The following is an 18,734-nucleotide window of genomic DNA, read 5'->3' on the forward strand; positions in this document are numbered from 1 at the left end:
TGTAGACTAGGGAAGATCAAGTTTGGTCACCTTTCTACGATGTGAAGTCATCTTTTCTGAAAAGCTGCGAGTGTGTCACTGTCATCTGGGCTAGGCTCGTGTTTTCAAGGCTCATAATGTTACGGTTGCTTTTCATAATGCCTCCAGCCACTCGGAATTTGTATGCGTTACACTAAGGTGTGTGAGCTATAGCACTGGATTGTTAACTCTCACATGTAGTCTACACGTTTTTGTGGGTTCATTCGTGAATCTGACAGCTCCGTGGTGTCAGATATAGCTGCTATGTTTATTGGTTACATGTAATGGGATCGCACTGCTAGTTTCTTACTTTCTGTCAAGTGTTGCTAAAAGCTTTAGTTGATCTTTGACCTTTAGGGTAGGGTAGCAGCTGATCACTCCTAATGCAGCACATCCTTTTTCATTAACCATCATCTTCTTTTTGACAACAACTGCACAAAGCTTAACATTCATGTAAAATTCCCAACTAAATGCAACAAACCCTTTCTGTAAAGTTTACTATTTAAGTCAATGCGAACAAGAACTTTTTACTCTATTTTATCACTGAAAAATTCAACACAAAACATTCCACCGATATGGTAGCAACAAAACTGTCTTGTAAAAGCAGATAATGTCAATAATTTAATATATTATGTTATAAATCAGGAATGTTATATGGATGCTCAGTTTCTTAATTCCATTTAGCTAAAATGTATTTAAAAAACAATACCTCCTTTGTCTGCTGGTCAGTAGTATTGGGTGTGTTCATAATTGTAAAACAGTGGCATGTGCTCAGCCCTTTAGGTTCAGATCTTGGTTGAATTACATAAAGACAGGCGTGTCATCTTGTATTATGACCATTTTAAGACACATCTGACCATATTAATTGACACTAGTTTGTAATTATTATGTAATTCAATTTTCATTGAATCCGACAAAAGATTTGAGCCTGTTCCAAATAATCATTTATTAGATTCCCCTATTAAACAATCAAGTGACAATACCATAAAGACTATGATGGATAATGATGGTTTACAATCCTACAGGTAAGGAAGATTTGATGTATAGTCTACATGACAGGGACGTTTTCGGATGAGCAGGTTTGAAGTTTTCATTGCTGTCTGAGTCTATTGTTCCCTGTATCTTTTTTTATTTGTAGAGTACTTTGTAAATCTCTGTAACAAAAGGGTGCGATTACAAGGCAATGTGCTTAATTCATTGGTGTCTATCTGCGCCACATACGTGAGAGAAGGTGCTAATTATGGCAGACAAAGACACAGATAAGGCGCACAGAGAGTCCGACTATGTTGTGCACATACCACACAGAGACTAATTTCCCTGCTTTTAATAGGGCTTCACTACCTTTAAAAAAACAGGCCCAACCCCCTCACTGTTACAGGCAGAGGAAATTGCACTTTAGACATGAAACACATACAGTGCACAAGCAGCCATAAAACCAACTGCAAAGAAAAGGGAAGGGCACAAGCTGCTCATGAACATGAACATTTAACTTACTGAAGAATGTGCTTTGATCTGTCATATATATATATATATATACTGAAAGTGTTACAAAGAAAATAAAACAACGCCTCTGGCATTTCCAGTGAAGAACTTGCTGTCGTGTAAGTGTGGAGCCTACAAAGACATGTTGACAGCAGGCGTGTAAACCTGGGCAGACACTGTATGGATTAAACCTGATTGTCTGCCAGATCAGTAGCAGATTGATTGTGTGGATTGAGGAGGGTCGCAACGCCTGATTAATTGCCTGAACGATCGGCGATCTGGCTCTCGGACGACTGACTGGATCTCTGGCATGCCAGAAATTTTGGTCAGCTGTTCGCAGTTTGAGCAGTCCCACGGTCTGATTTCCTCACTGGTTGCTGGATCCTTTATAAACTGTTTTAACATTACTGGAGTACTATTTTACGTATTGTGGCTAAAGCTGTAGTCTAGACTGAGACTGTGCTGTGATATAAAACTGAACAAACTAGGCTGTCTGCATCTTCAAGCTACTTGCAGCTTAGTATTTTTCTTTACATTCAAAGAAGGACTGCACAATTAATGCTGCCTTTCTCTATTTCTGTCTGTGTTTATGTTGGCCCAGTCGACTGATCCTTACAGCGTGAGCATAAAAGGTGCAGGTTCACACTTAAGCAGTCACTTTCAGCCTGGTTTAGATGTAGCTTTTATGTGCCACAGTGAGAATTACCATTTTATATTTTGTTATCAACAGAAAAAGAAAAATACAACGATAAGAGGAGCCAGAGCAGACTTATGGGTCTGTTTTTCCCACTAGATGTTGGCTGACATGCACAATTTCTTTGATTTAGCTTTTCCTCATTGCTTTGGCAGTTTAGTGAGGACACAGAAACTACCTGAAAATCGAGCATAGATGCAGGTTGCGTTCACATGTTAACAGTATTTTCAGATGTATCCACTGGACATTACTTTATAGGCTGCAGAATAAGTAGCCCCAGCTGTAGTGTGGAAGGGACCGGAGGGGTCAGCTGATGGATGTGGCAGTGAACGCGCCATTCGAGCACCAACATGTTCAACAAACACACACACACACACACAATTACAGGTCACCACTCCTTGGCCCCCAAATGTATCAATGTGTAACACAACTCTCCCTCCGCAGTGTCCCACAGAAACAGTTCACCTTCAGCCTGGAGGCAACACTGTAGCTCACCTTGACCTCGCCAAGCAAAGAGCTACACTTCTCCGGCTTGTTTGGACTCTGTGTACAGGCTAATGGAGCAACAACAGTCGCTAATTAGTTCATCGGTGGATTGTCAGAAAATGAATTATCACCACACACATCACACCACATTTAAAAAGGCATAATGTTGTCAATGAATTCCCGTGGAATCAAAGAGCTTAGTGGATTTTCATGCTTGCTAACTGTCAGTTAACACACTTGTTAGGTCAGACAGCCTCTTCTTTAAAACCTTTGATAAAATGAAATGAAGCAAAAAGTGTAAACGCCACATTACAGAGAATAATGGTAGCTATTGTGAGTGACTAGCGTTTGCATGTTCCAGCTGGCTAGCGTGTTAGCAGTGAGCTTGTCAGTAGTAGTCTACCAATGAGCCTTACTGCCACTATCTTTGACACTTTACAGATTAATGAAACGGTGAAAAAATAATCAACAAACGAATTAATGATGAAACTACTTGTTAGTTGCAGCTCGGAGTCAACACAGCCTGGACAAATAGCAGAAAGATGAAGCTGACAGCGTTACAGAAGCATACAACCCGTTTTTGGGTCATACCAATGAGCGAATGGTTGACAGAGGTTAACTTTCTTTCTAGACTGTGGTAAATTGACTGTAACATGAGGATATGGCACAGCAGCCTACTGTAACTTCTCCCTGTATTTAACTCACTGGTGAATGACAATGTTTGACGCTAATTTGGGTCAATGGAAAACAAGGAGCGCAGGATGCCAACACTGCAGTCAGCGTCTTTAACATTTCGGTTTTTGGGGTTTTGTTAGAATCGCAGTTAATACATGCAAATGCTTCCACAAAGCTCACATGTGTAGACGGCGCTCACAGCTCCAGAACCTGGGCTTTTCTTTTTCTGGAACGACAGCAACGGTGGATTTGCTAACACAGACAATATTTTCTCCGAGCAGCTTATTAGTGTCAAAACAGCTCTACTTCTTCAGATGACTGAAAACAATAATTGTTTATGAACTTTGCCATAAGTTTAACAGAAAAACAGAAACGTCCCGAGCCAGTTCTAAGGATCAGCGTGGAGGCAAACCCAGGAATATTCTGATGGATCGGCTAAAATAAACCCAATCAAAACCTGATCCTCTCTTTACTCTACTTTGTTTATTCCACCTCTCTCCTTTACCACAGCATGTCTCAACACTGCGAGCTATTCACTGCACATGGGAGTGAAAATTAGAGCGTGTGAATGTGAAAGATTATTTGGTCACACCAGTGTGAGTGACACCTAGGATTAGCCACAATAAAAAAGAAAATCTAAAAGGGATCTGTATCAAGACGGTGTGTTTATGGTTTAAATATGTCATTAGCAGTTTATTTTTTTACTTATATTGATATTTGTAGTCGATCAAAAACCCAGCATTTGTCAGGCTCTGATATCATTTCAGCTGATTAACTTCACAGTTTTGATCCAGGACAGAGATGAAAGCAGTTAAAAGACGTTATGCTGCCTTTTCTAATTCTAAACAGATACAGAAGGACTCGAATCGGGATCGGGCCATTTGACCCGGACATCCCTAAACAAACTGAAATCTAGCCAAGTGGGTTCCCAATCCACAAGGAACATCCAAAGATAAATGTGTAGGGTCATAATTTAAAAAAATACTGGATACTTTTTGAAAATATCTTCAATTAAACAGGCTGAAAAGCAAAAATCTTTGGTTTTAATGCTCCACACTAAAGCCAGAACCACAAATGTTTGATGCTTGTGGATGCTTCAGATGGGCCCTAATGAGGCGGCTGGGAAAAGCAACAAAATAAAACAGCTTCTTACATATAAAACCAGACGAACCTTAAACAATTAGAGCAGCATTACTTGAAAACAAATACATCAATAAACCCTTAATATCTAGTTCAGCTAGATTAACCACTCTGATGACCTATTAGAGATGAATGAGTCAAGGTGCATTTAAAGGGAGTGGAAGTAAACAGTTTCCCTCCTGAATTAACTGAAGGCCCAGAAGAAAGAGATGTTTTTATTTCTCATGCGGTGACAGTAATATGGTTTCCGGGTTCGCAGTGAAACACAGCCTTACAGACACTTTACTACCTCTAAAGTATGCTGTGCACTCACTCACACGACTCTCAAGTCTCTCTGTCTGTCTCTGTAACTACTAATGACTAGGAAGTGGCGGCTGGGGGGTGGAACATGAGCTCTGACCGAAATATTCAGAGAGCCAGCAAGGGTGAGAAAAGAGAGTGAACCGAGAAAGGACAGAGACTTCGCAGATAGAGAGAGTGAATTGGGAAAATGAAAGAGATACAGAGACAGAAACAGGGACAGAGACAGAGAGAGAGAGAAAGAGAGAGACAAGAGGACGTCGGTTTCCTGAAATCTGAGCTGTGGGAAAGTGAGAGTGAGAGCGGAAGAAAAGGAAGGAGAGCGGGAAATGAAAGAGGAATACTAAGAGACGACCTGTCTGTTTCTGTACTGGGACTCATTAGTGATACAGTTTTTTCCAACAGCCAGTTTATTCAATTTCAACGACAACCTGTGCCCTCAGAGCGGTTTACTAACAGTTAAGGTCAGGAAACACACAGCAGATAGTACAATCATAATCTATCACAATCTAGGTTTACTTTAATGTGAACAAAGAGGGGATTACCTTATGTAAGAGGAAGTGTCACTGATCAGCTTCTTAAATGTATAATCAAACACATTTTTAGTCAAACCCTGTTTCTAAGAGGAGAAGCATCTTTCCTTGATTTTAAAAAGGAACCACACTAGTGATGTTGCATGGTATAGCTCACAAGCAGGGCTTAAATGATCGATCAATTAATAGTTTAGTCAATTGCTGAACATTTGCTACTTCCTGCCTCTGTAAGTAAGGGGTTTCTGCTATTTTCTTTTACATATTACGTCGTAAATATGTGATTGTGATGGATATTTCCACTATTTTCAAGCAATAATCCCCCGATAATATGTGCTTTACATCACAGTTAACCATTTTTCAGACCGTGCTCCTGGGTTTTAGATTGTTGGATGTAGTTTTCCATTCGTTTCTGTATATGAAAATCAACTGACACGCTCTCTGGGTTCATCTCAGTGAACATCAAGGCTTTATTTTAGTTTTTAATCAGTGTCACATTGTTGCATGGAAATACAGTCTGCATTACATTATCAAGTCAAGCACCCTTCAGTCTACTGCTTTATATTCAAACCATACAGGACTAAAATACAAATCATTTATACAGCATGCATTTGGAAACGGTCAACAAAAATGTAAAGCACACAGTAATTAGTAGCCCAGGAGCTAAAACTTTCAAAAACACTGGTATGGTCCTTTAAATTCTTATTATTTTGCTTTATTTTGCTTTTTTTAATATTTTTGGGTTTAGACATACAGAAAAGGACAAAATAATTGTGGATAGCTTCCGGAAATGTGTGTTCACTGCTCCATACACAAACAAACTATTCCCGAAACCAGGAAATCATTAAGGTGAAAGAGAAAACAAAGAAACGTTTCATCAGTTTGAGCCATAAAAAAATCAATCAGTTATTAAACTACAACGCGTCTTCATGCTGCTTCATGAACTTTGGGTTACGAGAAGAGTGTTTGTAAGACACCTGAGTGAGTGAGGCCGGGGCCGGGGCTGGAACAAGTCCACGCTGGAGTTACTGTCCACACCGTAATTAAAAATGACTGAAGGCCTCTTAGGCCCGTCTGTGCACACAGCAGAGGATAACTGTGGCTGGTCATTCTGAATGAAGCGCTCGGCCTACACTAACTCCCTCCACATTCCACCGGCTGAACATCAACAGGTGACACCGCTGACATGAAAATATGTCACTGGGGGCAGAGCTGTGCGTGTGTGCGCTAAATTTGTTGTGCAGGACCTGTTATTGTTATTGCCAAAAGTGGAGAGTGGAGGGAGAACGCAGAGGAAGGAAATTAATACAGAGAACGGCAGAAGTTCCAAGGACAACAGTGAATACATCGCATGCTACTGTGCGCTCTGTTATCTATAACTCGTGTTGTGTCCATTTTAGCTGTTTTCACTGACCCTGCATTTTAACATTACAAGCCTTCACGGAAAATAAATATTGTAGCAAATGTTGGTGATCCAAACAGTAAGCTTCAGTGGAAATACAGGTTCAGACAGAAACTACAAGGTTAAGTCAAAAAGCTCTTAAATGACTGCAGGATTAATTCTAATGGACCCTCATTAAAAAGGGAGCCTGTGAGAATTGGGAACATGGTTTCATCCACACTCACAGGTTCAAGTTTCTAGTAAACCTTTTATGTCAGTGGTGATGAGCAGTTCCCATATTCAGTTAACTGGTAGTCTGAAGATTCAATGTGGTAAATCCATTTTAAGTTAATGATGACTATAATCAAAGGCTTCTCACCACTGAATTGAACTGTGTTACAGGCTGCTGTGAAGAATGGCTATTTAAAAAAAAAAAAAAAAATGCAACTGAGAGCTTGTATGAGAGAGCACCAGAAACAGTGAGAGTAAACAGCACCACTCCTCTGCTGTCGCCATGGAGAATTCCACTTCCTGTGTCCACTCCCAGGACAATGACAGCAGTTTTGGGTGAGACAGGAAGTGCAGCTCAGGGGGGCTTCAACATAACAACACCATCACGGCATTGTTTGCACATTTCTATCTCACCTTTTACTAAAAGATGCTTCTAATGTCATATTGGAGTTTAAGTTTCTGGGGTGAGTAAAGCTGTTTTATTTTTCTCCTTGATGAAAAGAAAAAACCCACATTAGTATGATTTATATTCTGTCAGATACAGAAACTGTGACAAAGGAGTTTTGGAGGAAATTGGCATTCAAGACTTCATATCCAGCCAAATTTGAGGGCAAACAATGAAGTCAAACTTTGAACCACAATTGAAACACAGCGCAATATGGCGCCACATACAAGTTTTTAAGTATTCCATTGCAGCGTTGTTTACGTTCACTTCTCAACATAAACAGCTGGGGGCCGAACATTAAGGATCCTAAACCCAAACAACAGGAACAATAAAGGGCCGCGCTGAACGAGTGACAAAGCCCGTTTTAGACCATGCAGTGCAGGGAGAAAAAAGAAGTGTTGAAGGAGATTTCAACAATGCAACACAACCAGTCATGTGACATTTTTAGACAATCTCAGACACAGTGGGGGCCGGTGTGATACTCATCCGAGTGTGCACCTTGTTTTTACCATTAATGTTCTAAATTAACCCACAAACATCCAATAAAAACAGAAAAATGATCTGGCTGCCAAAGGATACATGAGATGATTATTTTGGGCTTTTCCTGTTTCGAGGGTCAAGACGAGCTAAATGAGACGGCTGATCTTGAAACACCTGCTTCAAAACTTGTTGCCTGTCTCCAACTCTCGACTGCTGGTGCGTTCCCAATACTTCTGTCTTCTGTAACTCCGCTGTTTCCTCTTTAACTAGCTTTTACTCTGGTTTAAGCAGCATGTAAGCCAACTTCTCTTTGCCTCCTATTCAGGGTGGGCTAAATGTCTTTGGAGATCATCACATCACTTACCCTGTGAAATCTCTTGTTTCTAAACAAAGGGGAGTGTCTACATACGGATACGTACAGCCAATGATGTCAGGCAGGGGCAAGTGTGAGCTAATGATTTAATGGTTAACTGTTATCAGAAGCCATTGGTGTGGCTCAAGGCAATAGCTGATTGTAATGAAAGGCCTCAAGACAAAACTACAACACGTGTAATAATTACAGACATCAAAGCAATTTCCTATTAAATCTGAGTGGCATTAAAGGGAAACCCTTTCGCATTTTAAAACATACTCCACACACTTACTTTAAGTGCATTTCATGAGGCATTGTGTGTGTTTCTGTTTCACTGGGGACCTTTCTATCTTCCCCTTCATTCAATCCCCTATGATTGCCTGAATTGGGGTCTAATTAAGCTACTGTAGGTGGAGCAATTGGTGTACCATGTATGACTGCAGAGCATTGGTGTAAAATGAGTCTAAAACAAGGCCCTTGCTCTTGGACTGACCTCACATTTACATTTTATTGTTTTAGAGAGTGGAAAAATGTTTTTCCTTTCAGACTCCTGCTCTAGCTCTGGAAATATCAATATGACGCTGCACGGTCTACATTTGGCCGGTGTAGTAGGAAAAGTACACCACCACCCCGCAATAAAAGAGGCCAGCAAACCGAAGGCACATCATCAACAGCTGTTGTTTTAAAGGCATAATAACGTGTTAAGGTTTAATGGTTCTCTGTAAGATCACATCCAGAATCTGCACATTTTGACTTAGATTTTCTAAAATTTTACAAAACAGTTCATTAAATCAACATGGACGTTTTTAACAGCACGTCTTCAGTGTTTGAACCGCAGTGAATTTGAACTGTGTCAACTTTATTGACACCCATAGCCGCAGCTAAAAAAAAAAAAAAGGATTACACTTAAATGCCAGTGAAACAACTTTATGACACGTACGTACAAAGCAAGGTTGCATAAACTGACTGATATGAATCATAAAGTAAAAGGCATTAAAAAGTAGAGCCGATATATATCCGTGTCGGCGTATGTGCCAGCCAATAAATGATAAGGCAAAAAAGAAACAGAAATGCCGAAGATGTGTCAGATGGAATATCAGCCAATTATCTGATTTTTTTACTCTCATATATCAATATCCGTATCAGGCTCAGACTTTCTATATTAGTTGGGTTATACTGAAAAGTTTATTAACAATTAACTGGTCAAACTGAACAGTAGGCAGCAGTTGTGAAGGAGCAGAGAGAGAGAGGAGATGAAGGAAGAAGAGGGAGGAGAAGAAGAGGAAGACGGTGAAGGACTAGGAGGTATCACTGACCCAGATTATGCACACTCCATTTCCCCCTCAGAAAGGGAGTCTGTTGGGAAAAACGGACCCATTCAACTGCCCCTGGCCTGGGGGGAAGACAGCGCTAAGGAGCAGCCACTAACATGTTTCCCCCAGAAACATTCAACACGTAGAAAAACAAATTCAACTACAGAAGAAAAGCTAAAATGTAAGACCTACAACACCATATACATACCCAAGGCCCAGTATCCATACAGCGGGATGAGTAACACAGCTTGTATGCAAACACACACTCGCACAGTAAAGAGAGGCTGCGAGTGCCAAAACGATTCATCTCGTCTTTCATAGCTGGGTGGAGACGAGCAGTAATGTCTGTAGCAGCTCAAACAGCTCAGTGCCAAGACGCCTTTAAGTCACGGTGATGAACACAGATGTCCTCTAATGTGCACAAAGAGAGCAACACTGTTTCCTATTGTAGATACCTGTGATGAGGTCAAGCATGCAGACAAAAGACATTAAAAAAAGTTCCTTTTCAACCTTCGGGCACGTACACGTCATCGTCATCTTCATGGTCAATTAGCTGAAGTGAATTTGATCAAATTAGCTGCCAAAGGTTTCTTTTGTGAAGCGTTGTATAACGATACAGAAGAGGTTTCTTCCTTAAGGCCATTCAACACCTACATTAAGAGCTATTTGCAAGACATCACTATGAATCATGGAATACATGAGTGGGCATCAGTGATCAAAGGAAAATGTCAGAATTCAATATATCAGATTTTGGCAGTGCAAAAAGTACACTCGTGGACACGTTCGCAAGTCAGAATGTATTACAAGTTAACAAACCCAACACACAAAATCAACATATCTGACATCCTTGTGTGATACAGTGCAGTCAGCTGTCTAAAGCGGTTTAGGATAGGAGTGCATTTCAAAGGCCTGTTTTTAAATGTAAATCACTGATAAACAGAAGAAGTCTTCACAATTAAAATGTCCATTAAAACAGAAAAGATCTGATTAAAAAATAAAGATAGGGTCACATTTATATATGGTACATGTCATTATATATAAATATATTTCTATAACTTTTTGGGGTTTTTTTTGTGAAAATTTGTCTTCTTCTGTCCATCTCATCTAAAACACTTTTGTAATTTGAGAATCTTCAATCCAAATGATTTAGGCAGCAGAAACAGTGCATGCCTTCACCAGCTGATAGTAATGACAGGTCATCATGTCTAACTCGGGGTCTGAATGTTCAGCATTATTTTAAGCACATCTGTTTAGCGTATTAGGAAAAAACATGACCTGTAATTACAGGGCAGCGTTACAGTGGCTCTCGCCGTCTTTTCTGAGGATGGGGGACGACTGCTGTCTCTCTGCCTTCAGCCGACCGCAGGCCTTTTGAAATCTGAGCCTGGTGGTGCAGTCAGCGCCGCAGTCGACAGGGAGACAGAAAGAGCTGCAGCGTGATGATAACGCAAGTTTGGGTTGCAGGCTTCGAGGAGATGACGGAAGATGTTGGCCAGAATCTCTACAGAGGCTAAATTAATGTTATGACCTCGTAATTTATTGCACACCCAGAGCTTGTGGAGTGATGATGTGGAGCGACATTTGGTAAACTTGTGGTTAAAAAGAAATAAACAAGACTTTCTAGGTTAGAGGAAAATTCCACCCTCAGATACCCTTTCACTTACTCATTATTAATCTGTGATTTTCACGTGCTGTAGGGGTTATTCTGCGAGTAAACACTGGACTTTTGCTATATCCACATCCCTTAAACACGTCTCACCTATTTCTCCCTTCAGTTTGAGTTTGAACTTCATTTCCCAGAATGCCCTCTGACAACCTCAGACAATATGCATGGTCTTGTTTTGTTTAGTAAGGCTTCACGTGTTTGTGCAGACAGCAATGACAACAGCAATAGAAAACAAGGACCAAGAGTTTCTTGGAACAGAAAGAAAAGGCACTGAGCGTTTTACTCGAAATGCGATGCTTTGTGCATTGCGTTCTGGTCTACTGAGGACACAGATATCTCTTCATACTCTACTGGATTTCTTTCTCTTTCTCTGTGATCCCCAGACATTGGTACAAAATGACCCATTACTCTTTGATTCTTCTGGATGACAATAACTTATTGCTTAAAATCATCAGACTCCATCATAGCTGTCGGAAGTATCTCAACATGACATCAGCTGGAGATAATTGATTTATTATCAGCAGGAAGGAAAAAGCATAATATCATTCAAAAAGGTGGACCCAGGAATTCAAGGGTAGTTTCAGGGGTTTTCCCTAATGGACTGATTGATCGATCGATCGATGAAAAGAAGTTAAAATACACATAACAAATTCTTAAGTGCAAGGTAGCACTTCCTAATTTCTTACTTTGTCCACATTACATTAAAAAATCCAGAGATATTTAATTTACGATGACACGAAACAAGCTTGATGCCGCAAATATACAACACTCTAAAGCAGCGGTTCTCAACCTTTTTGGTGTTAAGGACCCACAAATTGATACACATCAGCCCACGGACCGGAAATGTGAAAAGATGTAGCCTGAGGAATCCCCATCTAATAAGATTAAGTTATATACACTATAGTTCCGATCAGATTAACAGTGAAGAGTGTGAAACGTATGAACAGAATTAAATTTTTACACAATTTCTCATTGGGACCCCTTCGAGAACTTTTGGGGTCCCTGGATCCCAGGTTGAAACCCATTGCTCTAAAAGAACCTTTTGCTTTTAAATACACTTATTTCACCAGAAGAGACCACAGCATCCACAGAGAATCAGCATCGAGAACAAAACTACTTAGTCCACTCTCTGAGAACAATACTTCATTCTCTCAGTTGAGAAGGTCAGAACAGTCCAGCCCTCCATCTGAACTCTTATTAAGCTCACACTGGCTTGGACTCTCCATCCCTAGCTCGGACTTTGGGGGGAAACTCATTACAGTTGGCATTTGGAGTCCACTCTCATAGCTCACCTGCTCTGTAGAGCAGCTCAGCCAGCATGACATGTAGAGCAAAAATATTTGCTAAGCTCAGACAGCTTCACTGTTAAGTGGGCTCTTTCAGGCCGAGTGGAGGACTCAGACTTTGCGGAGACAATAGGGACCTTCTAATCGTCTCCAGGGTGTCTGACTATAATCGTTCAACCGGACTACTAAGTCACTGCGGTGAATGGCCGCTCTGAAATGCATCAGTGGGTAATCAGGAGGGATGCAGGTGGGAGCCAAAGTAAAAGGACAGGGATGTTGAACTGAACATTGTGGCACAACAAGACTCAGTGGAGAGTTCAGTGGAGGGGGCATGTATCATTCTTTCATGATGTTTTAATGATCACAACAATGATTCCTTTAAGACTACTGCTTGTTGAGATAGAGAGAGAAGTATTATAATTATGCAGCTTCAAAGCACATTAGGACAACTCGTATTCCCTCTAATACACCACGTATCTCTTGTTAACTGCTGTCACTTATTACAAAAAGAAAAAACCCAGAGAGCGACAAAGCTGACATATTAGTTATTATTTAGTTAATGTGATACACAAAAGTTTTAGTTCAGAAATGTTTAAAAATGCCCTTTTCTCTCAGTGTTAATACCAAGATTTGCACCTGGATCCCGATCTATAACGCATCACTTCCTTGGCTCAAGAGTGAACAAGTTTCAACAAAATCTCATAACTAAGTTTTAAGGCTAAGTTTTGAGATATTCTGATAACTTACAGAGAAATAAAGAGACCAAAACCTCAACAGCAAAATTTGACACAAAAGAAATTTCAAAGTATCAAACACATTTAAATGACGTAAGAGTTTCCCTGTCGTCTACAACAAATATAAATTGTTCCAACGAAAAGAAATTCCAACAATTGACACAAAGTTATTGTAACACCCAGAGAACAGCGCACATTCCCACTACACGTCTGACCATAATTGCCAGAGTTAAGGTTTAAGACTTAAGAATACTCTCAAAAGTAGCCCTCTATCATCTGCTCATTTACTACACTGATAAGTACAGTAAAGATTAGACACGAGAAGCATTCCAGCTATTAGTGAGCGTCTCAGGCTGCATGTGAAATCCACCTTATCACAGCCTGTTTGTTGTCAGTTACCCACAACTATCTCCGCTCTTCCTCCCCTCTTGCCTCATTCTGACAGTGCACAGACTACTGTAAAATGACAGAATCACAGATAACAGCGGTGACGTAGAGACGAAACTCTACACTTTCTTTCTGTACTTTCAGAATATCTAGTCTTTAATGCACATTTTAGATGAAACAGACAATTGTTCGAAATATAACTTTATATTGGCCCTTGTACTTTTAACGTTGGTGAGGAATCTGTTCGCAGGCATGTCCTCCTTTTAATTCCAGACCTGCCCTCTCTTTTCTTCAACTATCTTAACTTCAAGGAAAGTACAAATAAAGTTATTCGAGGGGTTTTTCACATCAGATTTATTTACTGGCCTTTCAAATAAAACGTATTTTCTCTTGAAATTCACCAAAATCACCACAAAAAAGTTATATACAAACTATATTCAACACCACGTTGCTCCAAAACTGAATTTCAAACTGATCCGTGTTATTCACCGCTGCAATCAATGTCTTCATATTAAATTACATTTGGATAATAATGATTGCTCTTTTGTAAAAGTGATACAGAAACAGCGGCCCACTATGACTCACATGACTGGTTAGAAACTACAATATTTGGTTAGGCGAGCTTTTCATGTCATGATATAATTTTTTGTTCTGTACTCAATATGATAAAGATACAACTACAAACATCATCATCTTCCAAAGAGAACACTTTACCATCTCTTCTTCCTGTCCTCCTGACTAGCCTGCATCCCAGAAATCACATAATTTCCTGAAGGTTTTAAGATTCGCACTGAGTGGGTGCACTTGCATGAATATCTTAATATGATGTCAAGCCAGTGCAGCAATATGAAGGCTTCTTTCAAGCCAATCCCACATTTCACTGACAGTTAAACAGGTTTCATAGCAGCACTGCTCTGCAAATGGTCAGTATTGTGTACCATTACACAACAGCACATACCTGGGGATTAACCATAGGCCCTGTCCTGTCTGTACCGTAAGACTGCAGGGGGCCAGTAGCTATTGTCACAGCTGTGCCACAACACACACAAAAATTCAGCAAATCACAACTTTAGTGCTCCGCTGCCAAAAACCCCTGCAGCGCTGAGGCCACTGGCATCTGTCAGTAAACCTGTAGGTGTCATCGTGCATCGATTTTACTTCTAATACCTCCGCACCTTGACAAGAATATCATTTGGAAAATGATGACGTCTATGAGCACTTTTACGCTGCGGCGCTGTCACATGAAACATTCATCCTCCACTAACTAGTAGTTTCTACATGGCCATCCAAGCCACTAACCATCCACTTCCTGACACCAAAAGACAAATCAGGATGCAAGAGAACATCCATATCCACATTTAACTTCATCTTTTAATTAAGTCCTTCCGAATCGTGGAATCACATAATTATTCAGAGGCGGTTTATAAAAACTGTACAGTAGGAAAAAGAAACTCCAAGCTCTTAATGATTTCTTTGCATGATATTCAACTTTCTTGTAAAGTTTGACTAAAAAAAAAAAAACTAAAAAAAAACACAGTTTCTCTGTCCAAAACATGGAGGATGGAATTTAATTTAAGGAGATAAGATCAGTATTGTTTGTTCTGTTGACTCCATTTCCCATTTTATGGGACGAATTAAAAAGTTAAGCTCATTTCACATAAACAAAATTGCAAAGAACAACACAAAGCACTTTCTTCTCAGTCTCACTCCTGCTACTGTTAGCAATAGTGAGTTAATGAGGGGAAATGCAAAACGCGGGGAAGCTGAGCCTTTGAGGCCAAAGCCTCGCTCATATAATGGCCTACTAAAGAAAGGGGAGCTTTGTTCGGTGCAACACAAGCAGGTTCCTCTTTAATGACTTCATGTGCATGCCGGTCACTTACGCCATACAACACTTTTTCAGGACATCCCGATCATGTGAGGTTGCAGCACGTGATTTGTTGTTCACCCCCGAAAAACAAGCTGAGATTTGGTTGAGCAGGTAACACCTTGGCGGACGGGGGGGGGACGACGACGGGGTCATTCCCATTTTTAGACTATGTTAGCGACTGTAGGAACAGCGTGCACAGGAGCTCACAGGAGCTGCTGTGGATGTAGTCAGAGTCAGAGCACTGAGGGTAGTTACCTCAATTATCAAGAGAACAAAACAGCATGTTTGAAGAGCCACTGCACTTTTCAAACACTGTATTTATGTTTTTAAAGAACAATGAAATGTTTTCTGGGATAAAGGCCCTGGTAAGTGTTGTAGCCTTCTTCCCAAGGCTGCAATTTAACAGAAACAACAACTACGAGGACTGAACAGCACAGCTACAGCCCCTTGGTATTAGAGTCAAAGCATGGTGAACTTACAGCTGCTCTTTACTTCCCTGTGTCAGTTAGAAACAGCAGAAGTAGCAGCTTATAGCAGCATTGTGTTCACGACTGATGATAACTTCCAATAAAATGTAACGCTGATATTTTGGCTCTGGTTATTTCGGATAAAACTGTCCTACTTTAAAATCACTCTAGCAGGTATGACTATTTTTATCTTATCCAAAAATAATAATAAGAGGGGTTAGATATAAAGACAGAGGAGTTATTTTACTGCTGATGTATATTTCATGACAGGAGGGTTAAAAACTGCAGTGTGGAAGTTGCTCTTTCTCCCTCCATGATGCCTCAGCTGGTCTACATCTAAAATCTGCTGCAGTATGACACAGAAGAGGTTGTCCTCTCAGGCCCAGGACTGTATCCACTGATGTCTCTCCCTCAGTTTTTAAACCAAATAATCTTGTAAATATTCATCCGCCTTTAATTGTGACTGATGAACAACAACAAATAAGAAGACTGGACCAACATGAGGCCTTCCCTCCTCCGGTCCGACAGGATGTACAAGGTGACAAAACCTGAAGTCAGTAACCGACATGCGCACCTTCATTAAACATAACACGCCATTACAGTATTCAAAGTAGAATTACAAAGGCGGATCGTCTCATTCCAAAACCTGCAAACATCCCTTCAACCTTTCAAACCACGGCTTCAGTCTTTTCAGGCGGTGTCGGTGATATCTCTGAACGCAGACACAGCTCTCTCCGATGTGACACAAACTGAGGCCGGTCTTTTAGAAATAGCGAGACAGCGGGGGCCTGTGGGGGTGTCAGATGTCGACGGGGACCAGTTGCCGGAGTCTCGGGCCTGGGCCGCCTCTCATTGCTCACAGCAGCTGTGTCTTCTCAGACCTCACATTCCTGCAGGACAGGCCCACTTTACTCTCATCACCTGTGCTGATCTGAGGGCCGGGGCGAGCTCTCGGGAGGGGAACCTCACAGCTCCTTGAATTAAAGTCATTTCCTTTAACTTTTGGCAGTCGTGAAAGGATACAGGGATCTTAAAAAGAACAATTTCACTACATTATAGGACAGAAAGTTGGACACAGAGAAGCAGTACGATAGGAACTTATTCAGCTCTAATAACCACAGAAAACCTGTGACACAAATACAGTGATGGGACCACGAATGCATCGTCCAGCATGCTCCCAATCTGCTTCTCTCACACTGCTGACAACTCTACAATAATAAAAGCATTAGATAACAAACAAGGCATAAACCTCACCATTAAGCAGTAAAACACAATGTAGGATACAATACAAATCTTAAAAAAGGTACAATAAAGGCTCCTTGCACAGAATCTGCTGCTGTTGAGTATGCCTGAAGTCGATTCTCTGTCCACTGAGGCAGAGATGTACACCCATGATTCAGCAGCTTCTTCACCCCATTAGACCTCCCCGTACGATTACAGCTGCTTTGCAGTCTTCATTGCCCTCGCTGCATTATAAGCTGTACTGTCTGACCTCCACTAAATAATACATGTAAACATTTACCCCACCCTACTGCAGCCAAACGCTCAAAAAAAACAGCACACAACTTCTCCCGAATCCTTTACCAACATTTATGTTTAAAATGAATTATTGATGTCCGTTCTGGAAGAGTTTTCACTAGGTTTCCTTTCATTTGTGCTGCATCATCCTATAGGTATTCTTAGCTTTATGGGTGCCTTGTTTCTTTTAATGTAGAACATCAATCTGCCCATGAACTACATATTAAAATGAGCCTTTTGGGATAAATCTGACACATTTACATCCTATTAATGCTTCTTAATGTGTCATCCCTCACAAATAATTTTTTTTACAGGGCTGTGGTCCTTCAGTGTCACATTTCATAAGGATAATATTGGTGGCTTTAGATGTAGAGTAAGCAGTCTGTAGCTGCACTGTGAAATGTCAATGAGCAGCAACTTTTTACACACACACACACACACACACACACACACACACACACCTCTGATTGTCACTATTCATTCAACAAAAGCACCACACACACACACACACCTTTTAAAAGCATGGCAACTGGAAACAAAAACCCATCCTGCAACTTTCTTGATTCACTGCTGCTTCCAGTCCAAAAAAAAGCTCCCTCTTCCCCGTGTGCAGCAGACCACAGACACCACAGGGTCCAACTACCCCAAACATCACACACACACACACACACACACACACACACACTCTCTCACACACACACACACACACACACTTACCTCCAGACGTGCACGCTGAAGTAAAGTGGGACTCAAGTTTGTCGTCTCTTCTCAGGATGGGATGCAGAGCCACACACACACACACACACTCTCCCTCACACACACACACAGACACAGACAGACAGACAGACAGACACAGACGCACAGACACACACACACTTGTAGCCAGACAAAATGCCTAAGTCTCTATTTAATTCCTTGCATTCCCACTGATTTAATTTGTTTCCTCCTTTCTTCCGCCGCTCGCCTCTGGACAACTCCTCCGAAATTCAAGTCCTGGCGCAGAATATCAGCGCATGTATTTAGTTTTTTGTTTTTATCCGTGCGTGGTTCGCCGTCTGAATGTAATTTAAATTTAAAAAAAAAAAAAAAAAAAAAAGCAGTCCTTCGCAGCTCGGTGACGGTCGCTGAAAAACTCTACTTTGCCTTGCTAATCAGTGCGGCCGCTGTGGGACGCGCATCGGGGCGCGTTCACGCTGCTCATGGGCGGGGACAAGACACAGAGAGGGGGAGGACGGAGCCAAGCCCCCGGGACCGGGACCGGAGCCGGACCCTGGGGGGG

General features: G+C 41.1%; 1 protein-coding gene across 13 annotated transcripts in view; it reads right to left on the reverse strand.

Moving 5' to 3' along the window:
- The window catches only part of myo9aa (myosin IXAa), a 111,392-nt gene extending 92,788 nt beyond the window's left edge, over window positions 1-18,604 (reverse strand). For all 13 annotated transcript variants that reach the window (XM_051378335.1, XM_051378340.1, XM_051378341.1 and 10 more), the window contains exon 1: window positions 18,173-18,604. The gene's annotated coding sequence lies outside the window, so the exon portion shown is untranslated. The remainder of the gene's footprint in view (window positions 1-18,172) is intronic.
- Between the last annotated feature and the right edge of the window lie 130 nt (window positions 18,605-18,734).

This window comes from Dicentrarchus labrax, unplaced genomic scaffold (assembly GCF_905237075.1).
Source record: "Dicentrarchus labrax unplaced genomic scaffold, dlabrax2021, whole genome shotgun sequence".
Taxonomy (NCBI): Eukaryota; Metazoa; Chordata; class Actinopteri; family Moronidae; genus Dicentrarchus; species Dicentrarchus labrax.